The following is a 6,566-nucleotide window of genomic DNA, read 5'->3' as shown; positions in this document are numbered from 1 at the left end:
ATCATTGGAACTACTATGTTGCCATGGAAACTACACCAAAAATTTCGAAATTCTCAAAATGCTCCAAACTTCAGGAAACTTCACAGTAACGATGAGCAACATTGGAAGATGTGGAATTTGGCGTTGGAATTTCCAAAATATCTGTTGTTACCTTGAAAACAATGCAAAAAGGTCAAAACTTTGAATTTTCACAGAACATTCCAGAACATCAATGTTAAATTTAGTCTAGAGACAATAAATGGTATATTATTATGGAGGGCAAAAAATGCAGCATGGGTTTGACTTTGGAATATTCAAAATGGCCGCCGTTACCATGGAAACAGCAAAAATATGAAAAACTTCAAAATGCTTCAAATTTAAGGAAACTTATAACAAATGTTGCCTAGCTTATGTAGACTTGACTTTTGAGTTTGGAATTTTCTAAATGGCCGCCGCTCACCTGGCAATAGGGGAAGGGTGCCATCCGTTATTGCTAGCAATTACAAATCTAGTTTTTCTTATTATTATTATTTTTCTTCTTGCAACAAATTTTGTCCAGGTGATTTCTCGAAATCCAATGGACCAATGTTGATGGAACTCTACTATAGTAAGGACCCCCAGGTGCAGAGTTGCAGGAAGCATGGAATTGTTCAAGATGGCTACCGTTTCCATGGAAACAGAACAAATGTGAAAAAATCCTGTTTTTTGTTTTGGTGAACTGTTTGGATATGCTTTATCTCAGAATCATTATATTTTAATACAATGTAGGTGCCCACTATATACAGGTGTTGGATGATTTTGGTGATCATTGGAACTACTATGTTGCCATGGAAACTACACCAAAAATTTCGAAATTCTCAAAATGCTCCAAACTTCAGGAAACTTCACAGTAACGATGAGCAACATTGGAAGATGTGGAATTTGGCGTTGGAATTTCCAAAATATCTGTTGTTACCTTGGAAACAATGCAAAAAGGTCAAAACTTTGAATTTTCACAGAACATTCCAGAACATCAATGTTAAATTTATTCTAGAGACATTAAATGGTATATGTTTATGGAGGGCAAAACATTGCAGCGGGGGTTTGACTTTGGAATATTCAAAATGGCCGCCGTTACCATGGAAACAGCAAAAATATGAAAAACTTCAAAATGCTTCAAATTTAAGGAAACTTATAACAAATGTTGCCTAGCTTATGTAGACTTGACTTTTGAGTTTGGAATTTTCAAAATGGCCGCCGTTACCATGGAAAAAGCAAAATTATCCAAAATTTCAAAATGCTTCAAACTTAATGAAACTTTGCAAAAATCTTACTAGACATCTGTAGATGCACTATTTGACTTTGGAATTTTCAAAATGGCTGCCGCTCATCTGGCAATGGGGGAAGGGTGCCATCCGTTATTGCTAGCAATTACAAATCTAGTTATTATTATTATTATTATTATACTTCCACCTATTTTGTCCGGCATGTTTTTTGGAGTGAAATGGAACCAATCTTAATGATAGTTCACTGTAAGGTGGAACAAAAAATTTCGGGGTGCAGGTGGGTCTAAGACCATAAAAAATGGCTGCCGTTTCCATGGAAACAGAATAATTGTGAAAAATTCCAGTTTTTGGTTTTGGTGAATAATTTGGAGATTCTTAAACTCAGAATCATCATATTTTGATACAATGTAGGTGCCAGCCATATACTGGTTTTGGATGATTTTGGCAATCATTGGAACTACTATGTTGCCATGGAAACTGCACCAAAAATTTCAAAAATATCAAAATGCTCCAAATTTTTTGAAACTTCATAGTAACGATGAGCAACATTGGTAGATGTGGAATTTGGCGTTGGAATTTCGAAAATGTCTGCCGTTACCATGGAAACAAGTCGAAAATGGTCAAAATGCTTCAAAAACCTTAAAGTGGCATTTACTTTCTTAAAATGGAAGGTCAAATCCATTGAAACTTTGAAGGTATGTTCCCTCCCATGTACCAATGTGGTATGTGCCATTAGAAATTTGGAATGGTATCTGTTACCATAGAAACCAGCCAAAATGTCAAAAATTTCAAAAATTTCAAAATGCTCCAAAATTGATGAAACGTAATATATTTGTTGACTGTCAAGTCTGCTTGAGACTTTTGAAGTTGGAATTTCCAAAATGGCCACCGTTGCCATGGATACTGCAGAAATGTCAAATATTTTCAAAATGCTCCAAACTTAATGAAACTTAATATAATTGTTAACTGGCATGTATAGATGAGACTTTTGACTTCAGAATTTTCAAAATGGCTGCCGTTGCCATGGAAACAGAAGAAATGTGAAACTTTTGACAATGCTCAAAACGTACTGAAAATTTACAGAAAGATATATCGCAATGCGTTGATCTGCATTCACTGTTAAATTGTTTTCAAATGGATGCCGCTTAGTGGCAATAGGGGAAGGGTGACATCCGCTATTGCTTGCAATGGCAATTCTAGTTATTATTTTTCTTCCACCTAATTTTGTCCGCCCGCTTTCTCGGAGCCAAAGGAACCAATCTGAATGATGGTTCACTATAACAAGGAACCCTGACTTTCGAGTTGCAGTGCAACTTTGGAACCAAAAAATGGCTGCCATTACCATGGAAACGGAGCAAATGTGAAAAAATCCACTTTTTGGTTTTGGTGAATTATTCGGAGATGCTTTAACTTAAGAGTCATCATATTTTAATACAATGTAGGTGCCCACTATATACTGCTTTGGGATGATTTTGGCAATCATTAGAACTGCTATGTTGCCATGGATACTACAATAATTATTATTTTTCTTCCATCTAATTTTGTCCGCCCGCTTTCTCAGAGCCAAAGAAACCAATCTGAATGATGGTGCACTATAACAAGGAAACTGACTTTCCAGTTGCAGTGCAACTTTGGATTTAAAAAATGGCTGCCATCACCATGGAAACGGGAAAATGGTGAAAAAATATAATTTTGAAGTTTGTTGAATTGTTTGAGAATGCTTAAGCTTAAAATCTTTAGATTTTAATACAATGTAGGTGCCCACTATATACTGCTTTAGGATGATTTTGGCAATCATTGGAACTGCTATGTTGCCATGGATACTACACCAAAAATTTCAAAACTATGGAAATGCTTCAAATTTTATGAAACTTCACAGTAACGATGAGCAACATTGGTAGATCTGGAAATTGGCGTTGAAATTTCGAAAATATCTGCCGTTACCATGGAAACAATGCAAAACAGGTCAAAATGGTCCAAAAACCTAAAAGTAGCATTACCTTTCTTAAAATGGTAGGTCAAATTGATTGAAACTTTGATGTTTTGTTTCCTCCTGTATAGAAATGTGGTACATGCCAATAAATTTTGGGAATAGCCTCTGTTGCCATAGGAACCAATCAAAATGTCAAAAATTTCAAAAGTTTCAAAATGCTCCAAAATTGATGAAACTTTATAGGATTGTTGACTGTCAAGTCTGCATGAGACTTTTGAAGTTGGAATTTCCAAAATGGCTAGCGTTGCCATGGAAACTGGAAAAATGTCAAATATTTTCGAAATGCTCCAAACTTAATGAAACTTAATATCATTGTAAACTGGCATGTATAGATAAGACTTTTGACTTTGAAAATTTCAAAATGGCTGCCGTTGCCATGGAAACAGCAACCAGATGCTCCGCAGGGCGTAGCTTTATACGACCGCAGAGGTTGAACCCTGAACGGTTGGGGCAAGTATGGACACAACATTCAAGCTGGATTCAGCTCTAAATTTGGATTGTGATTAAATAGTTGACACAGCATAGGTTTCTGACACAGAATGAATGTGTTCTAATGAACTTAAAATTTTTGTTTTCTCTTAGAGCAATTCACTATGCTGTTGAATATTAATCCTCTCAAAACAAGAATGTGTCCTCAGTACACGAATGCCCCACTCGCACTATCATTTTCCATGTTCAGTGGACCGTGAAATTGGGGTAAAAACTCTAATTTGGCATTAAAATTAGAAAGATCATATCATAGGGGACATGTGTACTAAGTTTGAAGTCGATTGGACTTAAACGTCATCAAAAACTACCTTGACCAAAAACTTTAACCTGAAGCTGGACAGACGGACGAACGGACGGACAAACGAACGGACAGACGGACGGACAGACGGACGCACAGACCAGAAAACATAATGCCCCTCTACTATCGTAGGTGGGGCATAAAAATGTTTGAAGAAATTTTCTTTTTTATTTATGAAATTTCAAAGTATAAAAATTGAACCCAATTTTTTTAATCACATCCCCCTTTCCCTTATTCCAAAACTAATCTCAATTAAAATTTCTAATGAAGTTTGCAACAATAACTACCCATTTAAATACATCATAAAATATTAAGATGTAAAAAAAACTGCTTGTTATCACTGAATGTTATTTATTATAATTTATCAGTTGGTAGTAAAAAGTGAATATACATTGTATATTGTATATAACAAAGATTTAAGTTGATTCTGGACAAAGAAAGATAACTCCAATTAAAAAAAAATCTTGCTATTGCACAATATTTTGCAATTAGATATTTCTTGCTTACTATTCTGGACAAAGAAAGATAACTCTAATTTAAAAAAAATTTGCTATTTCACAATATTGTGCAATTAGATATTTCTTGCCATTGCGCAATACTGTGCAATTGAAAAGACTTGCTATTGCACAACACTTAATATAATAATTTTAGATCCTGATTTGGACCAACTTGAAAACTGGGCCCATAATAAAAAATCTAAGTACATTTTTGGATTCAGCATATCAAAGAACCCCAAGATTTCAATTTTTGTTGAAATCAGACTAAGTTAAATTTTGGACCCTTTGGACTTTAGTGTAGACCAATTTGAAAACAGGACCAAAAATGAAGAATCTACATACACAGTTAGATTTGGTATATCAAAGAACCCCATTTATTCAATTTTTGATGAAATCAAACAAAGTTTAATTTTGGACCCCGATTTGGACCAACTTGAAAACTGGGCCAATAATCAAGAATCTAAGTACATTTTTAGATTCAGCATATCAAAGAACCTAACTGATTCATTTTTTGTCAAAATCAAACTAAGTTTAATTTTGGACCCTTTGGACCTTAATGTAGACCAATTTGAAAACGGGACCAAAAGTTAAGAATCTACATACACAGTCATGACAGTTAGATTCGGCATATCAAAGAACCCCAATTATTCAATTTTGATGAAATCAAACAAAGTTTAATTTTGGACCCTTTGGGCCCCTTATTCTGTTGGGACCAAAACTCCCAAAATCAATACCAACCTTCCTTTTATGGTCATAAACCTTGTGTTTAAATTTCATAGATTTCTATTTACTTATACTAACGTTATGGTGCGAAAACCAAGAAAAATGCTTATTTGGGTCCCTTTTTGGCCCCTAATTCCTAAACTGTTGGGACCTAAACTCCCAAAATCAATACCAACCTTCCTTTTGTAGTCATTAACATTGTGTTTAAATTTCATTGATTTCTATTTACTTAAACTAAAGTTATTGTGCGAAAACCAAGAATAATGCTTATTTGGGCCCTTTTTTGGCCCCTAATTCCTAAACTGTTGAAACCTAAACTCCCAAAATCAATCCCAACCATTCTTTTGTGGTCATAAACCTTGTGTCAAAATTTCATAGATTTCTATTAACTTAAACTAAAGTTATAGTGCGAAAACCAAGAAAATGCTTATTTGGGCCCTTTTTGGCCCCTAATTCCTAAAATGTTGGGACCAAAACTCCCAAAATCAATACCAACCTTCCTTTTGTGGTCATAAACCTTGTGTTAAAATTTCATAGATTTCCATTCACTTTTACTAAAGTTAGAGTGCGAAAACTAAAAGTATTCGGACGCCGGACGACGACGACGACGACGACGCCGACGCCAACGTGATAGCAATATACGACGAAAAATTTTTCAAATTTTGCGGTCGTATAAAAATGTCATATTTTTAAAAATGATCTAAATGTACTGAAAATTTACAGAAAAATGTATAGCCATGCAAATATGTGCATTCACTGTTAAAAGTTTTTGAAATGGCTGCCGCTTAGTGGCAATTGGGGGAAGGGTGGCATCCGCTATTGCTTGCAATAGCAATTCTAGTTATATTTCTATTTCTATATGAAGTGTTTCTTACTAAACATTATTGTTTTATCTTACACCATGAGACTTACGAAGTCAGACTTTTTGTGTTTATTTTATATTACATTGTGAAATGACATCTGCATGACATACATACTCTCATATTTGAAGGACAAATCCTTTTTCACACTTGATCGATACACGCAGATACCCATTGTTGTGTTCGGATTCGTATTTTAAAGAAGAAATAGCTGACTTTGACCTTATATTATATACTGACTTCTTTAAATCTATATTTCTACTTTATTTATATGTGTAATTGTTCTTTTTATATTTGTTTATACTTATTTTTAGTATTATGGCCAAATGTAACGTTACATGTTCTTGTTTATGAAGAACTTGTGTATTACGTCACACGTATAAAATACGGCACGCATGTTCCTATGTTGAGATTCTCTCCAAAAACCTCCATGCAGTTAGCAGTTTCTCTTAAACTAGAATT

Source organism: Mytilus edulis, chromosome 2 (genome assembly GCF_963676685.1).
Source record: "Mytilus edulis chromosome 2, xbMytEdul2.2, whole genome shotgun sequence".
NCBI classification, from domain to species: domain Eukaryota; kingdom Metazoa; phylum Mollusca; class Bivalvia; order Mytilida; family Mytilidae; genus Mytilus; species Mytilus edulis.
Note: the sequence above shows the minus strand (reverse complement) of the source record.